The sequence below is a fragment of the Gossypium arboreum genome, chromosome 11 (genome assembly GCF_025698485.1).
Source record: "Gossypium arboreum isolate Shixiya-1 chromosome 11, ASM2569848v2, whole genome shotgun sequence".
In the NCBI taxonomy this organism is placed as follows: Eukaryota; Viridiplantae; Streptophyta; class Magnoliopsida; order Malvales; family Malvaceae; genus Gossypium; species Gossypium arboreum.
In genome coordinates this window covers 27035136-27055625 of record NC_069080.1, presented here as the reverse complement: position 1 = coordinate 27055625, position 20490 = coordinate 27035136, and the positions used below count along the sequence as shown (strand labels likewise).

Below are 20490 nucleotides of genomic sequence, written 5' to 3'. Positions count from 1 at the left end.
TTGAGCCCGAGTTCACTTATGGATGCGAACGTCCGAACTCATTGAATTGAGTCCGAGTTCGTGAGATGTAACTAGGCATTCGAGCTCGTTGAGTTGAGTCCGAGTTCACTTATGGGTGGGTTACATGGTAGCTTGGCTACATATGTAGCACTTATGTGCAAACTTTCCATGTATCCGAGTTATATTCTGATGTGTTCAATGGGTAAAATTCTAGTGAAATGGAAGAATACTCAAGATGCAAGTGACGTATTGGTAAGTGTTATGGAATGGGCACTTTGGACAGGTATGTACTTAGCTCTCGAGTTGAGACTTGATACGACAACAATAATGTAGTAAGACGATGAATGATGAATAGAAATGTGATATATGTTTTGGTGATATTATGCTAATGTTGGTTGGTATAATTGCTTTGTTAAGTTATTTGTTATTTGCATGTGAACTTACTAAGCATTTATGCTTACTCCTTCCCTTCCATTCCTTGTAGTTTTGACAAGCTGGTTTGGAGATCAGGAAGGTCGGAGGCACGCTCACACTATCAACAGGCCATCTCGGTATGGTGGCTTGCATATTTTAGGAATATGGCATGTATAGCATTATAATCCTTTTGTGTATATAATCTTATGATATAGCTCATGGATGACACAGAAATGTTTGAGAATGATTAGCTATTGGAGTGACTAATCGAGATTATATTTGATAACACGTATGCTTTATGTGCTAACTAACCTATGAAATCCATAAAATGGTGAAATTGACTATAAAATAGAATCACACAGCAGCAGTGATGTGAGTTTGAAAAATGATTAAAAATAGTAGAGACAGAATTAGATGATGAATAAAATATTTAATTGAAGATTAATGAATCTATTTTCATGTAAAAGAAACAAAATAGGTAAAAGATTTGTATTTTATGAGATATTTACGTTTTTGTGAAACAGGGTCAGAACAATTTTTGGATTCCCTGTTCTGACTTTAGAAATTCACCATAATTTGTTTAAAAATAATTAGGACTCACAATTTATATTTATGGATTCCTTATTGAGTCTATTTTTAAGTGAAATAAACGGTATAGTCATTGTGTTTCTGTACAAAAAGAAATTTGATTCGTATTGCATAGGGATCAGAGTAGCTGAACCCTGAAATAGGGAAGACTTTAACTAATAAACTGTACTAATTGGCCCAACAAAAAATTTCAAAAAACAATTAGTAGGTAGATATATGAGTCTAGTTTTAGGAAAAATTTACGGATCTTAATTTTGAGTTTTGGAACTCGAGATATAAATTTTTAAGCGACTGTGACGCAGTTAGCCAGCTTGTCTGGAAATTTTAAAAATAAATTGTTTGAGCTGTTTAATTATGAATTAAGTCCGTTAACACCTCGTGCTCGACTGCGGTGATGGTCTCAGGTACAGGGGTGTTACACTATTTCTAGGCATTCGATCAACTCCGCTTAATTATGCCAAATCTACTCTTAGGCAGGGTCTACTCTTCCTCTGCATAAGCACATCAAATCATGAATTAATACCCGGAATATTAACTCAAGCATTAAGAACACATAATTAAGAACAAATCAAGTATTTATCATATAGTTCAGATAATAATAACAAGAGCCATCATAGGTTTTATCCCCCTTAGGTATCTAAGGGGTTTAGTTCATAATAAAATAAGAGTACATCTCAAAAGTATGAAAATAACAAAACATAAAGAAAACTCTAAAACCCCTGAAGGAATTCTAAGAGAGATCTTTAGTCTTGGAGTAGCTCCGGCTTTTGAGATGGATCGTCTGGATTCCTTCAAGTAATTCTTGGCGTGTGGTTCTGTCTTCCAGAAAAGTTCTGGAAAAAGTGGCCCCCTTCTAGGTCACACTTAGGGTGTTTATATAGGCTTTGGATTGGCTTTCTTCCTCCCTAAATACCATTTTCCGTGTAAAATACAACTCTTTGAAAAAGGAACACGCCCGTGTGCCACGGCCGTGTGACGTGATTACCAGGCCATATTCAATCCGTTGAATTGCACACAGCCGTGTGGGCTCAATAGCCAGGCCGTGTGAATCGTGAAAACCTTGGTCGATACCCCCAAAGGCCACAGGCGTGTGAGATGCCCATGTGGCAAGGCTTAGACCGTGTCATCTTCTCGATTTGGTCCATTTTTGTCCTTTTTTAGCTCGTTTTTGGCTCCTTTCGACTCTTGGTGCTCTCCTGAGTACAAAACATGAAATAGTCGGATTAAGAGCACCAAAATCCACAAATCTAGTAATAAACATCCATAAATATGCCAAGTATTTAGGGTGTAGATATGTATAATTTGGCATTTATCAACTACTCTGTAATACTTATCAAATCCAAACCTATTAACATTTAGCAACAACAAAAAAAAAATTCATTAGTATTCCTTTTTTTTCAATTAAATTAAGTTATTATTATTTTGGCGTGCTAAATTAATATATTTCGAAAGATGCCTACCAAACTAGCTAAATGATAAGATTTGAGTACAAAGAAAAATTAATCAACAATTAAGTAAACTTTTAATAATTAATAGATAATTATGTAGAATTTTACCTCACATTTTTCAAATTTTTTCTCCTGTAAATTCTATATTTAGTTTCTCACTTAAACTCTAATTAGTATAGGTTATTTCAATATTAGTTTCCCACTTAAACTCTAATTAGTGTAGATTATTTTAATTTTATTTGACCTACAAATTTAGCCTATAAATAGGCTCTTTTTCCATTCTAGAAAAATAACTCATTACATATTTAGGTATTATCTTTTACAAGCTTTCAGAGAATTTTGTATTTACGTTTTGAGGGTTCTTATTTCAAGTTTTGGGATTTAGTTTTATCCCCATCTTTTGTACTTTGCGTTTTTGTCATTTTAGTGAAATTATCTTTTTCCGTGGATTTTTATCCTTTTCAAAGGGAGTTTTTCACATAAAATATTTGTATTTGATCTTTTCAATTTATTCATTATTTTACGTGTTCATTGTTTAACTGGGTTTATCCCCAACAAACTGGTATCAGTGCTAATTCAATTTACACAATTAACTCCTTTAGAGATGGAAACAAGAAGGTTTGATATTGATAAGCTCGATGACATTATAAATTTCAATTTGTGGCAAGTTCAGATGACGATAATTTTGATCTAAAGCGATCTTGAGAAGGTCTTTATAGAGAAGAAGCCTGTAGACATGGATAAATCATAATGGGATAGGTTAGATAAAAAGGCTTTATTTATGATTCAATTATGTCTAACAAATATTGTGCTGCAAGAGGTTTTGATGGAGAAACCGACATTCACCTTATGGAATAGATTAGAAACCCTCTATGCGATTAAGTCTCTAGCTAACCGATTAGTATTGAAACAACATCTATACACGTTCTGCATGGACAAAAGTGAGCACCTTAAAGGTCACATCATTCAATTTTTACTATTTTGAATGATTTAAAAAATGTTGAGATTTAGATTGACGATGAAGATCAGGTTATGCTATTATTATGCTCTTTACCCCTTCATACAAGTCTTTCAGAGAGACCCTAATTTATGGTAGAGATAATCTCTCATTCGAAGATGTGAGGGGTAATCTATTGAGTAAATACAAACTTGACAATGAGTTTGGTTCGGATAGCAAGTCAAATAGGCAAGCCTTAATTTTGGTAGCATCAAGGAAGCGAGACAAGAGATGTCGCTATTGTAAGACGTTAGGTCACATTAAGGCAAATTGTTACAAACTGTGAACTAAAATGGTTGCTGAGATTAACGAGGAAGATTTAGTTGGTGCTAATTTGGCCAATGACAAGGGTGATTGTAATAGCCCATTTTTAGTAAAACCGGAATAGTGGTTTCGGGATCACAAATCTGAGTTTGAAAGAAATTTTATTTTAATATTATTTTATGGTTTACCGTATGATAGGAATGTCGTATAAAAATTTTGTTAAGAAAATTTTACTGATTACATGTTTAATTCATAAAAGGACCAAATTGCATAGAATGCAAAAGATGAGTTCTAGTAGCTATAAGTATCAAAATATCTATGGAATTCAAAATTGAAGGTCATTATATGGAAAATAGACCATTAAGAGGAGTTAGTAGATAAGTATGATTATTCATCATAGGAAAATTAAATAAAGAAAAGGACTAAATTGGAAAGTAAAAATAATAAAAGATGATAAATGATTAAGTAAAGAAAATATCATCATTTTTTATCATATTTCCTAAATTAAATACATGGAAACCCTAGTTAGAAGAGTTTGAAGATAGCAAACTTATTTGGCTTAATTAGGTAAGTTTTCTTGTCCCTTTTTTAGTAATTTTCATATTTCCGAGGTCATAATAGTTTAATCTAGTTATCTCGGGGATTAATTTGTAAAGTTATCAAAGTAATAGGGTTTTTCCATGGATGTGTATGCATGAATTATGAAGTTTTATGGTAGAAAATGAAAGGTTGTTGATAGATAAACAACTTTTGTAAAGTGAATTTTGATGAAATTATGATTTAGGGACTAAATTCAAAGATGTAAAGTTCATGGAAAAATTTTAAATTTTGTGAAATACATGGGCTGCTATTGTGATATATGAAAATCGGTTAGGGTTGGAATAAAGATTAAATTGCATGAATTTCATTTTCCGATCCTAAAGATGAAATCGTAATTAATCAAAAGTATAGGGGAAAATGGTAATGTTTCCTAATATGTGAATTGGATTGGATTGAATATGAATTGAAATAAATTAATGATAAATTCATTCATATAGATCTGGATAGACCAAATACGGAGTTAGATCGTGGAAAAGAAAAAAGTGTCGGATTAGTAGATTTTACGTACACGAACATTGTCGAGGTAAGTTTGTGTAACTAAATTGTATATTTATATGTTTGAATTGAATGTTGTGTATGTGAATTGAGTAATTTCTATGTATGAAAATAATTACATATCCGACGATGATCGACAAGTATTAAGTCCCGTTTGAATAAATGAAATTCGATAGATATAAGGTTCCTAAATTGGTTGTGATCCTGCATGTGTTGCGGACACACCACAGCTCAAAAGAGCGTCCCATTATTAGCTCTCATGAACTTTCGTTATATGGTTCTTGCGAGCTTCCCGTTAATAGTTTTTTAGAGTATCCCAATTGGTTATGCTCCTGCATGTGATGTAGACACACCGTAGCTCTTACGAGCATCCCGATATATGGCTCTTCGTGAGCTTCCCGATTAAAGGCTCTTTGTGAGCTTCCTGTTAATGGCTCTCCAGAGCTTCTCGATATTAGCATGCTTGAACCTTCCCGACATTGGCTCGTATGAGCTTCCCGATAATGGCTCTCCAGAGCTTCCCGTTACATGGCTTACATGAGCTTCTTGTTATATGGCTCCAAAGAGCTTCGCGTTACATGGCTCGCATAAGCTTCTTATTACATGGCTCGCATAAGCTTCCTGTTATATGGCTCGAAAGAGTTTCTCGTTTATGTACTCATATGAGCATTTTTGAATATGAATTGACGGATTTCAGATTTGTACATTTCGTGTGTACTACTCGAGTATCCATCGATATTTTAAATGATTCAACAGGCAAAATCCTGATATGAGAAAATAAATGAATTAAAATGAATCGTTACTTATATATACACGGAATACAAGGAAATTTAATATTGATGAGATCATTATCAATTCTTGATATCCATGTGAAATGATTGATTAACATGTTTGGTAAAGTGGTGTGTTTAGGCTATTAGCCTAATTGCTTAAATGTATTTTGCATGTTTATTTTAATGAAAATGAATGGTAAGTAAATTTTTTTATACGAACTTATTAAGCATTAAATGCTTACTCTATTTTATTTTCTTTGTTTTATAGTAAACCAAAAGCTCATAAAGGTTGGAAGCTAGTCGGAGCAACATCACACTGTCCTTTAGCTCATTCCAGTATAAATAGCAATATTTCTTTTTGGTATAATAGCATGTATAGGCTAAGTTTTGCCAAATGATGGCACAAATGTGTTTGGTTGTGATTTGCCAATGGTATGGCTTATGTTGAATATATTTTGATGAAAATATATATATGTGATTTTATTATGCTTGATATGTGTTTGGTATGGTTGAATAATAGGTAGTCTATAAGCATGTTGATGAAAAGATTAAAATAGTATGTTTAGTATAAGTAAGCAAATATGTGTTTTGATCATCATGGTAAATGGGAATGCTAAGATATATGTGATAAAATGACTTGTCTAAGACTTGATTTTGGTTTGATTTGAATGATTGGTATTGCCTTGTGAATGTATCAAAGTGTTGATGTAGGTGGAAGACAACTTGGGTGATAAATATGGCTTGGAAAATAGTCTATTTTCGTCCACACAGACAGAAACACGGGCATGTATCTCAGCCATGCACATTGGCGTGTGAATTGTCTGTGTGTCCTCTGCATCTTAAAAATTTAGAAACAGCATGCTTAAAATTATCCACACAGCCTAGCATACAGGTGTGTGGCTTGGCCGTGTGACCCTGCACCTATTTTATGCAAATTAAATTACTCACACGGCCTAGCATACGGACGTGTAGCTTGGCCGTGTGACCTTACACCTATTTTATGCAAATTAAATTACTCATATAGCCTAACACACGGGCGTGTGACTTGACCGTGTGTTTCAAGTCAGAGAGTTACACGAGCATGGACACGGGCTGGGATACGACCGTGTACCCTAATTTGATGGCCACACGCCTAAGATACGAATGTGTCTCTTGGCTGTGTGAGCCACACGGCCTGGCCACACGGGAGTGTGTTCCCAGTATTTTGGAAAAAATTTAAAATTTGGGTAAAATTCTTTAAGTACCGGTTTAGTCTCGACTTGTTTCTAATGCATAATTTGGGTCTCGAGGGCTCATATAAGGAATGTTATGATTGTATATGATTGTTTTCTGATATGAATGTTAAATGATATGAAAATATTTGAAATTGATTTGTATATTCCAGTAATGCTCTATAACCCTATTACGACGACAGATATGGGTTAGGGGTATTATAGTGATGATTTCATATTGGTGTTAACAAGTGAAAACTCAGAGCTTACTTCCGAGTGGATCTCAGATTCGGAGTGTTCTTTCTACATGTATCCCAACAGGGATTAGTTCTCCACATACAATTCAATTGAATGTGGAGTTGTGCACATAGGGAATGGTTCACCTATTAAGGTAACTAGTATTGGTACTGTTCAGATCAAGATGCACGATGAGACAATTAGGATACTATCTGATGTTAGGCATGTGCTTGACTTAAAGAAAATTTTCATCTTCTTGGGAATTTTGGACTCAAAGGATTGTAGAATTAACATCAAGTCAAACAACATTAATGTAGCTCATGGGGCTCTCGTTTTGATGAAAGGTAAAAAGATTGGCAGTCTTTATGTTTTAGAATGATCAACGGTGACTAGTGAATTCAAACTGTAACTGCTCGTTTTCAATGGTGTCTAAAATAATAGTTTCGAGAGCACGATTCCTGCCAATGAGTCAGTAGTTTATTATTTATTTATTAGTTACAGAATTATTACAATGTCGCATTAAATTTTTTTTAGAAAATTTTATCGTTTAAATAGTTAATTAAGTAAAAAGGACTAAATAGTAAAAGCTACAAAAGTTAGTTTCTATTAGCTGAAGGTGTTAAATAGCTATATAATCATGAATATATGGACTTATATGGTAAATATACCATTTATTTTGATAGTGGATGGTTTAGGTGAGATATTTCATGAAATTTTATTAACTTTAAAAGGTTAAAGTTGTAATTTAATAATTAAATAAAATTTAAACAAAAATAAAAGCCTAATAATCATCATCTTCTTCATGGGTACAAAAAAAATCGACTCACCATTGTTAAGAAACAAAAATTTTCGGCCAAGCTTAGTTGTTATGCATGGAATGTAAAATTTTGCCCGTTTCTAATGATTTTTATGTTTTTGTGATCGTTTTAGTTTAATCTAGCTAACTCGGGGGTTTAATTCGTAAAATTGTTAAATGTTTTGAAAAGTGTCATTAATGAGTTTGATGTGTTTTTGAAGTTTAATGGTAAATTATTAAGTTTGGTTATTAAATAGAATTATTTTATAAAGTGATTTTAGGTAATTTTAAAGTTTCAGACTAAGTTGTTTAAATTGTAAAATATCATGTAATTCTCGTGATAAAATGATAAAAGTGGACTATTTAGGGACCATATAGAATTCGGCACAGGTGTTCTTGGGCTAATTTGTGATAATTGGGATAATTTCAGTTTTAGGCATTCCAAAGCCTATAAATACACCCTAGAAGAGGAGAAAAAGGGAGGCGGAGAAGAGGGAGTAAGGAATTACTCTAAGGAAGCCGATTAATCCATTTCAAAAGCCGGATTCATCATCAAGACTGAAGATCTCTCCTCAATTTCCCTTCAGGAGTTTTGGGTTTTCTTATGTTTTGTATTCTTTATTCTTTTGAGATGTTTTCTTATTTAGTTATGAACTAAAACCCCAAAATACCTACGGGGAATGAAACCTAAGACGAATCTTGTTATTATTTTCTGAATCGTATGATAAATATTTAACTTGTTGATTAACCGTAAATTATACATATTTTTACCTCATGTTTAATGCATTTTATAGATGATTTCTCATTAGAATTGGTGAATTCGATGCTCCTGATGTTTTAATTTCATGTTTTGTACTCAAGAGAGCACCAAGAGTCAAAAAGAGCCAAAAATGAACCAAAAAGGGACAAAACGGACCAAATCGAGAAGATGACACGGACTAAGCCTTGCCACACGGGCAGCTCACACTCCCATGTCTTTCGAGGGTCTCAACCAAGGCTTTCACGATTCACACAGCCTGGCTATTGACCCACACGGCCGTGTGCAATTTAACGGATTGAACACGGCTTGGCAATCACGTCACACGGCCGTGGCACACGGGCGTGTCCCTGCTGAGCCCAAGTTAAGTCCAATTTGGAAAAAGCCACTTTGGAGGGTTTCTAGGCATTCCAAAGCCTATAAATATGCACTAGAGGAGGAGAAAATGGGAGACGGAGAAGGGGGGTAAGGAATTACCCCAAGGAAGTCGATTGATCCATCTCAAAAGCCGGATTCATCATCAAGACTGAAGATCTCTCCTCAATTTCCCTTCAGGGGTTTTGAGTTTTCTTTATGTTTTGTATTCTTTACTCTTCGGAGATGTTTTCTTATTTAGTTATGTTTTCTTATTTAGTTATGAACTAAACCCCTAAATACCTAAGGGGAATGAAACCTAAGACGAGTCTTGTTATTATTTTTTGAATCGTATGATAAATATTTAACTTGTTCTTAATTATGTGTTCTTAATTCTTGTTTTGATATCCCAGGATACTGATTCAAGACACGCTCTTATTCAGAGGAAGAATAGACCCTGTCTAAGAGTACATTTGTCATAATTAAACGGAGTTGATTGCGCGCCTAAAAATAGAGTGACAAGATTTTGCCGGATTAGGGTGAAACCTAATAAGGGGATCCATAGATCGAGTTAATGCAACCCTAGAGTTTTAATTAGAGAAAAGTCTCAGTTATTCAATCTAGGGATTAGACGTTATTAGTCCTGAATAGGAATAATAACATAACTTAGGATCTCTACGAACAAGTTGAATGAATAAATCATCCGATTCGAGCCGAATAACAAGTAAAGTCTAGGTGGATTTTTCCTTAGGTATTGTCTCAAGTCAATCGATTTTCCCAAAAGCAATTCCCCAATTCTTTTCTCTGTGCGTTCTTAGTTTAAATAATTAGTTAATTAAAACAAACCCTTTTATTCTTAAGCTAGATAATAAAAAGATAGCTATTACTAGTACTTTTGGTTCCCTTAGGTACGATATCCCGGTCTTTCCATTACTATACTATTGTTCGATAGGTGCACTTGCCTTTTCGTCATGATAATAGTTAGTCTAGGTTTGATCTTCATTATAAATATTTATTACTTGTTACAAATCACGTGATCAAGTTTTTGGCGCCATTGCTGGGGAACTGAAATATTAGGAACACTAAATTTTTATTACTTTAGTCATTTATTTTTCTTGCAATTTTATTTTATTATTTATTAATTTACTTTTTCTCTCTCTTGGCAGGTTTTTATAGTTTATGACTAGAAGAAACCCGTCAGGACCATTACTTTTTGACGAAGAAATCAATTGTACAATTCGCAAAAATCAAAGAGAAATAAGACGTAGCTTACGATACACGGAAAACGAGCGAGAAGGCGATACTCAAACCCCAACCAACGAGATGGCTAAAAACTAAGGCAATCAGCTGCCTCCTACAATTGCAGCTAATCAAAATCCTGCTCCACGTACTATGTATGATTATGCTAAACCTTCTTTAATAGGAACTGAGTCTAGTACAGTGAGACCTGCTATTGTTGCGAATAATTTCGAACTAAAACCTAACACTATTCAGATGATATAGCAGTTTGTTCAGTTTGATGGTTTGCAGGATGAAGATCCCAACGCTCACTTAGCAAGTTTCCTAGAATTTTGCGATACATTCAAAATCAATAGCGTTTCTGATGATGTCATTCGTCTTCAGTTATTTCCCTTTTCACTGAGAAACAAAGCTAAATAGTGGTTGAACTCGTTAACACGAGGGTCTATCACTACTTGGGAACAAATGATCGAGAAATTTTTACTAATTTTTCGCCGGCTAAAACGGCTAAGTTGCGTAATGATATCTCTTCTTTTGTGCAGATGGATTTAGAAACACTTTATGATGCATGGGAGAGATACAAGGACTTACTGAGAAGGTGCCCTCACCATGGGTTACCGCTTTGGCTGTAAGTTCAAATGTTCTACAATGGTGTGAATCCCTCGAAGAGACAAATGATTGACGTAACTGCTGGCGAAACCATCAACAATAAAACACTGGAAGATGCCTATGAATTCATAGAGGAGATGTCACTGAACAACTATCAGTGGCAAGCTATGAGGACAAAGCCAACGAAAACAGCCGGAATCTATAACATCGATTCAGTCACCATGCTTTCTAATCAGGTAGAACTTCTCAATAAAAAGATTGACGGTTTACTTGGTTCTACGCAGGTACATCTAGTAATGAGGTGTGACTCAAGCGGAGGAGGTGTACATACAGAATACCAATCCTTCAATCCTACAACTGAAGAGGAACAAGTCAACTATATGGGTAACAATAACTTTAGATCTCAAAATAACCCATACAGTAATACTTATAATGCAGGTTGGAGGAACAACCCAAATTTTTCCTGGGGAGGTCAAGGAAATCAAAAGCCACAAAATCCTCAAGGTTTTCAACAGCCACCTTATCAACAAGAAAAAAAACCAAACCTTAAAGAGATGCTTTCCAAATTCATCTCGGTGTCAGAAACCCGTTTCTAAAATACCGAGACAGCACTTAAGAATCAATAAGCATCGATCCAAGGACTCGAAACTCAGATAGGCCAACTGTCCAAATTAATCTCCGAACGACCACAAGGTAGCCTACCAAGTAATACTGAACCTAATCCGAGGGAACACCTGAATGCAATTAGCACTCAAGATAAGGAAGGATTCATTGCACCTAAACCAGAATTACAGCAAGACAACACGATGAACAAAGGACGAGAAAAGGTAAACAATAATGATCCCAAACAAGTAAGTACGAATCATGAACCTCATGTGCCATATCCTAAAGCGATGACGAAAGACAGAACAGAAGAACAATTCTGTAAGTTTGTTAAACTCTTAAAGAAATTACATATTAACATACCCTTTATTGAAGTTCTTTCGCAGGTGCCCAACTCAGCAAAATTCTTAAAGGAACTTCTGAGCAATAAAAGGAAATTAGACGCTACATCACATGTGGAACTCAATGCAGTCTGCTCAGCTATTCTAAAGAATGAGCTACCTAACAAATTGAAATATCCAGGGAGTTTTACAATTCCTTATTTAATTGGTAGTCTATCTGTGAATAATGCTTTAGCTGATCTAGGGGCAAGTATAAATGTTATGCCATATAAAATGTTTAAAATACTAGGTCTCGGTAAACCCAAACAGACTAGGATGGCTGACAAAACAGTTAGATTTCCTAAGGGAATTATTGAAGACGTTCTCGTTAAAATTGATAAATTTATTTACCTAGTAGACTTCGTTGTCTTAGATATGGATGAGGATAACGAGGTACCTTTAATTTTAGGACGACCATTTTTAGCAACTGCCAGAACCATTATTAATGTAGGCACAAGAGAGCTAACACTTCGTGCAGGTAACGATGCAGTAACACTCCAAGCATGCGACTCAGTCAAAACCTCTAAGACTCAAGCTAATGCTATAAAACCTGTCAATGATAAAACTAATATTCAATCGTCCTTGCAAGAACTTCCTCGAACCAAGACAACAGAGACAGTCTGCTACTATCATGAAGAGAACAAAGACGTCCATGAAGAACGAAGACAACGAATAGAGGAGCTAGACGAATGGCGAGAACACAAACCGAGAACATATGATAAATCGAAACTACGCAAACACAAGCCCGATACCTCTCCTAATCAACTTCAGGTCGGTGATATAATCTTACTAGATGCCGTTGATCCTCACATTGTCACTACCACACCAAATGAGGAAATCCCTATTACGGTACTTAGTATTTTTCCATTCGGTACAGTGGAGGTGAGTCATCCCAAGCTCGACACTTTTAAGGTAAACAACACCCGTTTAAAACCTTATTTTAAAATTGACAGCAGGAACGAGGAGTATGAACTCCTCAAACCACCATGATAAATCAACGGAGAGGTAAGTCGAGCTTAGACTATAAATAAGCGCTTCTCGAGAGGCAACCCGAGCACTAACATATTTTGATTTCTATATTCTTATTTTTCTAACACTTTGGATCCTTAACTTAATCTTTGAATAACATAGGTTCCCAGCACCACATGGTCTATAACACGAAGGGAAACACGGCCGTGCGATACGGCCATGCGAAAACAGGGTAAATGATTTCCCCAAAACACGGAATGCGATAAATCCCCACGACCGTGCGACATGGCCGTGGGTGAATTTGATACACACACGAGCGTGAGAATAGAAACCCACGGGGGTGCCAGGGACAAGGCTCGATTCTGTTTCTTCGACACGAGCGTGAGACACACCCGTGCCGTTAAGCCAAGGACAACAGTACACTGGCGTGGTACCTTAACATGGGCGAGGGAGAATCGAACACAGCTAGGCACGACCGTGCCATATGGCTATGTACCACACACGCCCAAGAAACACGGTCGTGGGATAATAGCCAAACACGAACTAAAATTGCAAAATTTAAAACACACGGGCTCAACCTCATAAGGACACGGGCGTAGCCCTAGGCCGTGTGACCCTCCCCTATATAAGCAAATCACTGTTCATTTTCCTTTTCCTTTCTAAAGCCCTAACCGAAATCTCCCTTTCTCCACTCCCTGATCCCTATTCTCAGTCACCACCACCTTCTCGTCCAATTCATGTGGCAACTTCATATGCTAACATCTCTGAGCACCTCACCCGATTCGAGCTTCAATGTTTTCAACAATTTGACAACATTGATGCTATTCTACAACAGAGTTCTCAGCACCTTTCCATCTCATCGCTAGTCCCGCCTCGCGAACCATCCAGCAATGAAGATGTTTAGAAATATTTATTTCTTATTTTATGTTTTTAATTTTTATTGAAACTATTTTTTATTTTTATTAGTTTTTAGAAATTTTATTTTTAATTATTAAACTCGGTTATCTCTTTTTAAGTAATTATCCTTCCTAATATCCCTTAAAAAGTTCCTGATTTTATCACAGTGATATAGAGCTCTTAAACTCATCGTCACATAGGAACTAAAACTCCACCAGGAAAGGTTCTCCACGACTGTCATGTCCTGATCGACCACGACCATAGCTACCACTAGATATAATTTTCTTTTGGCGCAGGACTTATGGCCTAATGAACCTCTACGACCGCCGGAGTATCCTCCTTCACTCTGGAACCGATTACTCTCCAAAACTCCAATTCGAGGAATTCATCATACAGGAAGTTTCATTTCTCTCCCTATCTTAATTTTATATACTCTAATATCTATCTTTGTACATTGAGGGTAATGTACATATTAAGTGTGGGGGGTATTTATTTCATTATCAGAAAAATCTCTGAATGATTGTCTTGTTCTCTTGAAAAGCTTTCATATCATATTTAGGATAAATTTTAATTGATTTATGATATATCTTGAATTAAAACATAGGCATTTATGCATTGATTGTTTAAACTTTAAGACATTAGAGAATCAAGCATGATAAGTTGATTTTTAAGAATTTAAAATTATAGGTTGTTTCCCCAAATCTAGGTATTACTTTGAATTGGAATTCAAGAGTCTAAACATCAAAAAGTCATAATTTTTGTGAGATTTTTTAGCCTTTTGAGCATCTATTAATCCTTTCATGCTCACTTTTATTATTGCTTTGAGTGCGTCAGTATTGAATTGTTATTCTAGAACTTGCTTGATTATGCATGTCGAGACCACACCATTTGATTTGATATGTCAAAATGATTAAGGCACTTAAGATTAACCCACTCATGCCATGAAAAGCCTACATTCACGATTAACCCCTAGTAAACCCCCTTGAGCCTAACAAGCCATTTCTTGTATTACCCTTAATATTAACATTTAACCCATTATTGTTGAAATCCCCTAAATTAATCCCTATTTTTTTTGAGATTTGAGTTGAATGGATTGCTTAGCTATGTTTTGTTCTTAATATTTAGTCTATATTTTTTAACTTGTTCTTAAAAAAAAAAACTATGTATACATATCTGTAATTTCATATTTTGAGAAGAAGCTCTGTTGTACGAAAGTGAAGATTAACTTTTTTTCTAGTTAGGCAATTTTTCAATTCACTCTCGATTCTAATCCTTTCTTTCAGCTTGTGACCACACCCCTTTAACCAAGCCTCACTACAACCCTCTAAAGACCTTTTGATTGATGTATCATCTTAAATTATAGTAGTGGAGATTTGATTTTCATGCAAGCCTATGGTAATGACTTTTCATTATTGACTATTGAGTGCTTCATTTATTGTCCTTAAACACCTCGAGTGATTTAAGTGAATCTTTAGTGAGGATGTGAAACTCTGCGATATTTTGAATCAAAGTTAATTACTTAGATGCGGAGAGAGACCTATGTTTGTATGATTAAATACTCAACTTGGAATGTTTGAAACTTTTATGTCCTTTTAGTTGAATTCTCAATGTATGATTACCTATGGATTATTTTGAGATATTATCGATAAGAATTATAAGTTGAGAAGAATTTATTTTGATTATGAGTTGAGGATTTTGCTTGAGGACAAGCAAATGCTTAAATGTGGGGGTATTTGATAAATCGTAATTTATACATATTTTTACCCTATGTTTAACGCATTTTATGGATGATTTTCCATAAGAATTGGTGAATTCGATGCTCCTAATGCTTTAATTTCATGTTTTATACTTAGGAGAGCATAGAAGAACGAAAGGAACGAGAAACGGGCCAAAAACGGAGAAAATGGGCCAAAGTACGAACTTAACACGGCCTGGACCTCCTTACACGAGCAGACCACACGGCCATGTCAATCTGGCAGAATCGAAGCATGACTCACACAGGTATAGCACACGCCCGTGCCATTCTAATAGGCTCGAACACGGCCTGAAGTAATTGCACACAGGCATGTCACACGGGCATGTCCCTATCGAGTCCAAGTTAAGTCCAATTCAGAAAAGTCCACTTTTGAGGGCTTCTAGGCATTCCAAAGCCTATAAATACACCCTAGAAGAGGAGAAAAAGGGAGGCGGAGAAGGGGAAGTAAAGAATTGCTCTAAGGAAGCCGATTGATCCATCTCAGAAGCCGGATTCATCATCAAGACTGAAGATCTCTCCTCAATTTCCCTTCAGGAGTTTTGGGTTTTCTTTATGTTTTGTATTCTTTATTCTTCTGAGATGTTTTCTTATTTAGTTATGAACTAAAACCCTAAAATACCTAAGGGGAATGAAACCTAAGACGAATCTTGTTATTATTTTCTGAATCGTATGATAAATATTTAACTTGTTCTTAATTATGTGTTCTTAATTCTTGTTTTGATGTCCCAGGATATTGATTCAAGATAAGCTCTTATTCAGAGGAGGAATAGACCCTGTCTAAGAGTACATTTATCATAATTAAGCGGAGTTGATTGTGCGCCTAGAAATAGGGTAACAAGATTTTGCCGGATTAAGGTGAAACCTAATAAAGGGATCCATAGATCGAGTTAATGCAACCCTAGAGTGTTAATTAGAGAAAAGTCTCGATTATTCAATCTAGGGATTAGACATTATTAGTCTTGAATAAGGATAATAACATAACTTATGGATCTCTATAGAACAAGTTGAATGAATAAATCGTCCGATTCGGAGCCAGAATAACAAGTAAAGTCTAGGTGGAGTTTTCCTTAGGTATTGTCTTCATTCAATCGATTTTCCCAAAAGCAATTCCCCAATTCTTTTCTCTATGCGTTCTTAGTTTAGATAATTAGTTAATTAAAACAAAACCCCATTATTCTTAGGCTAGATAATAAAAAGACAGGCATTACTAGTACTTTTAGTTCCTTTGGGTTCGACAATCCGGTCTTGATAAAACTATACTACTGTTCGATAGGTACACTTGCCTACATCGCGATAATAGTTAGTTCAAGAACGAGTAATTATAAATATTTAAAACCTATCACGAAATCTCATAATCAGGCTGTCACACGGCCGTTTGCCACACATGGTGTCCTACACGGTCATGTGGTTGTTTGATTTTAGGTGCAAGATTTTTCATACAGTCCCAGTTAGTTACACGGTCTGAGCACACGAGCGTGTGGGGTGGCCACACGGCCGTGTGACCCCTATTTACACTTTTGTTTAAAATTTTCATAGAAATTTCAATTTCATCCAGAATTGATCCCAGTTTGTTTTAAATGTTCCGTAAGCTCGAATTAGGTCCCAAATTTATTGAAAAGCATGGAAATGATTGATGATGAATTATGTTGATTATCTTTCAATAAATTATGAAAAATGTTAAAGTTATATAGTTGTAACATCTTATAGCTCGGGTTGGTGACCAGATCGAGTATAGGGTGTTACAAAGATGTCCCTCGTTTATTAAGGATTCAAAGTTGACTTGTTTGAAGCGGAGACAACTTGGTCATAGAAGGGAAAAAAGTATGATCGTTTCGTATAGGAGATGTTCTCTTTTGGATGCTGGTTTCAAAAAGATAGGGCATTACATTCATGAAAATCAGACCCAGGTTAGTTTTGATTTAGTAGTGCCACAAGTCGAAGACTAGAAGACTTCCAGCTTCTAAACACAATTTTGACTCAGTTAATATCCTGCATAGTTCGAGATAAGCTCGTGGTGGGCTTTGGCAAAGAAAGCGTTGTGGAAATACGAGTCAATGTGGAGATTTGTAGAGGTATGCCTCGTATTTTTCGGTTTTTCTTCTCCCAGTTAAATTTTATTTTTTAGTTTCCACTTAAAGACTAATTAGTGTAGGTTATTTTAATATTATTTGACCTACAAATTTAGCTTATAAATAAGCTATTTTTCCACCTAGAAAAATAGCACATTACACATTTAGGTATTAGCTTTTAAAAGCTTTCAAAGAATTTTGTGTTTACGTTTTGAGAGTTCTTATTTCGGGTTTTAGGGTTTAGTTTTATCTCCATCTTTTGTAATATTAATTTTTGCCATTTTAGCGAAATTATATTTTCTCGTAGTTTTTTATCCTCTTCGGAAGGATTTTTCCACGTAAAGTATTTGTATTCAATCTTTTCAACTTCTTCGTTATTTTACTTGTTTGTTGCTTAACTAGATTTATCTCCAATAAATTACATTCCAAATCAATTAAATAATTTTGAAGTTTAAAGAAATTACTATCAACACATTAAATATTAATTCATTATAAAAATACTAATCATTTTATACATTGAAAACAGAAGAAAAATCCACAAACAAATTTAAAATACTAATATAAAGTTTTTTCTTCTACTAGAATATTTATCTTTTAAAAAATACGATTCAAGTAGATTAAATGTTAATTCAAGTGTTCATGTGGTTTCCCTACAACCAATTAAGTTTCAAAACTTTATTCTCATTCAATAGGATAAAAATTAGTTAATGATGTCATTATCACATGACCTACAGAACTGGTTTTATTACCATTTACACCTTGAAACTAATACTAATATGGTACCGTTATGTGTATTAACACTTAACCAAATAAATAGTATTATTTTTATTAGTAATTAATATCAAAATTAATGTCTGCATCTTTTTGCTTTGGGCACCAGCAAATCAAGACACGCATGCTTCTTCTTCTTCTTCTTCTTTTTCATTTTTAATTTTATTGATAATATATATTCTTGAATATTTTTAGTAGAATTGGATAAATGAATGTGTAATGGCGAAATCTATACAACTCTATGTTAAAGGAAGGCCTTTGACTCGTGCCCAATCGTCTTTTATTCATTATTTTTGAAATTATAATCATAATGGTAAAATTTCATTGTTGGTCCCTCTATTATAATACATTTGAGATTTTATTTTTATATTTAATTTGACATAATTTGGTTATCAAATTTTACAATCACATTAGTTAGTCCAAATAATTAACATTTTACCTCTTTTGATTAAATTATTTATGTTGATTTTAAAAAAAATACTATTCTAATAAAAAATATTTTAATTTGATGAATTGAAATAAGTGTTATAAAAAAAAATTCACATCGGCTACCAAAAATATCAAGGTTGCTAAATATTTGAACTAACTAACGACACAAGTCTCTTTTTAGTCATAATATAAAGGAAAATTTACAGTTCCGGTCTCTCTATTATGCACACATTTGAGATTTAGTTATTATATTTTAATTTGACATAATTTGGCCATCTACTTTTATAATAGCATTAGTTAGTCCAATGATTAGAGCTTAAGGGTGTAAAAAGCCCTCAAAATTTTTCATAAAAACCAATTAAACCTTTCCTTTTATTTTTTTCACTCGATTGAGCACTTGAGCTTTCAAAATATATCAAAAAGGCCCTCAAACTTCTTCAAAAAAAAGCAATTAAGCCCCTGCTTTTTTTTACTCAATTGGGTACTTGAACTTTCAAAATGCATCAAGAAGACCCTCAAAATTTTTCAAAAAAGCAATTACGCCCTTCTCTTATTAAAAATTAAAAGAAATAATAACAAATAAAAATTTTAGATAAATTATTAAATTTTAATAAAATTTTAAAATTTTAAAATTTATAAAAATAGTAAAAATAAAAATTATAAAATTTTATAAAAATCATAAAAAAAGTAACCACCCTTATGTTTTTTCAATTAAAGTCATCATGTCTTGCAATATAGCGTGACATGTATCGAAAATTGATTAAAAATAAAAAATAAAAGATTTAGAAAAATATAAAATGCTTCTTTTGGTACGATAATTTTATAATTTGTTTACGAAATTTATATTTCTTTACATCTTTTATAATTTTCTAACGACTTTATAAAATTTTATATTTTTTATATTTATATATTTTTATATTTTTACGATTTTTATATTTTTCTAATTTTTAATAAATTTTTAATAATTTAATTTTTATTAAAATTTAATAATATTTATAGCTTTTATTGATTTTAATTTTTATAATTTTTTTCTAATTTTTAATAAAAGCAAGGGCTTAATTGCTTTTTTTGAAAATAGTTTCAACGTCTTTTTTATGCATTTTGAAAGTTCAAGTACTTAATTGAGTGCAAAAAAAAGGTAGGGCTTAATTGCTTTTTTTTTAAAAGTTTGAGGGTCTTTTTGATACATTTTAAAAGTTTAAGTGCTCAATTGAATACAAAAAAAGGAGAGGCTTAATTGCTTTTTTAAAAAAAAATTGAGAGCTTTTTGCACCTTTAAGCCAAATAATTAAAATCCTTAACTATATCGATTGAAATGATTATGTGAATTTCTCTTAAAAACACTTTCCTAACACTAATATATAATGCATGAAGTTAAAATGGATAGTTTAAGAAAAAAATTTAAAATAAACATTTTGACTAGAATAACTAAGGGTATCAATTATTGCAATTAACTAATAATATTATGCAGACAAAACAATTTATATCAAATTAAATAATATATATTAAATTTTAAATTTAAACATAATAAAGAGATCATAATCATTATTTTATCTAAAACAATCCATTAATGCTTTATTATTGATATTAATTACTTTTAGTACATACAGTCACTATTTATAAAATTTTAAGAAAAAAATATAAAAGGATTTTCAAGTCGAATCTAGAGAAAGTACACTAGTTAAAATATAGAAGATAGCTTGTGCCAGAAAAATAAGAAAGTTTAGGTAAAAATATAGGCCCAAAAAATAGGCTTGAGCAAAAAAATAAGGCCCGTTTAGAAAATTGACAGGTCTCGAGTAAGACTTTTTTGGTCCGGTCCAGCCCAAATATA

The 20490-nt window shown here is 33.6% G+C and overlaps 1 non-coding gene across 1 annotated transcript; it reads right to left on the bottom strand.

Annotated features, from left to right (window-relative positions):
* Positions 1 to 10682: 10682 nt before the first annotated feature.
* On the bottom strand, positions 10683 to 10789 carry LOC128284729 (small nucleolar RNA R71). The gene has a single exon (XR_008275152.1). It is a non-coding gene; the product is annotated as a small nucleolar RNA R71 (small nucleolar RNA).
* Between the last annotated feature and the right edge of the window lie 9701 nt (positions 10790 to 20490).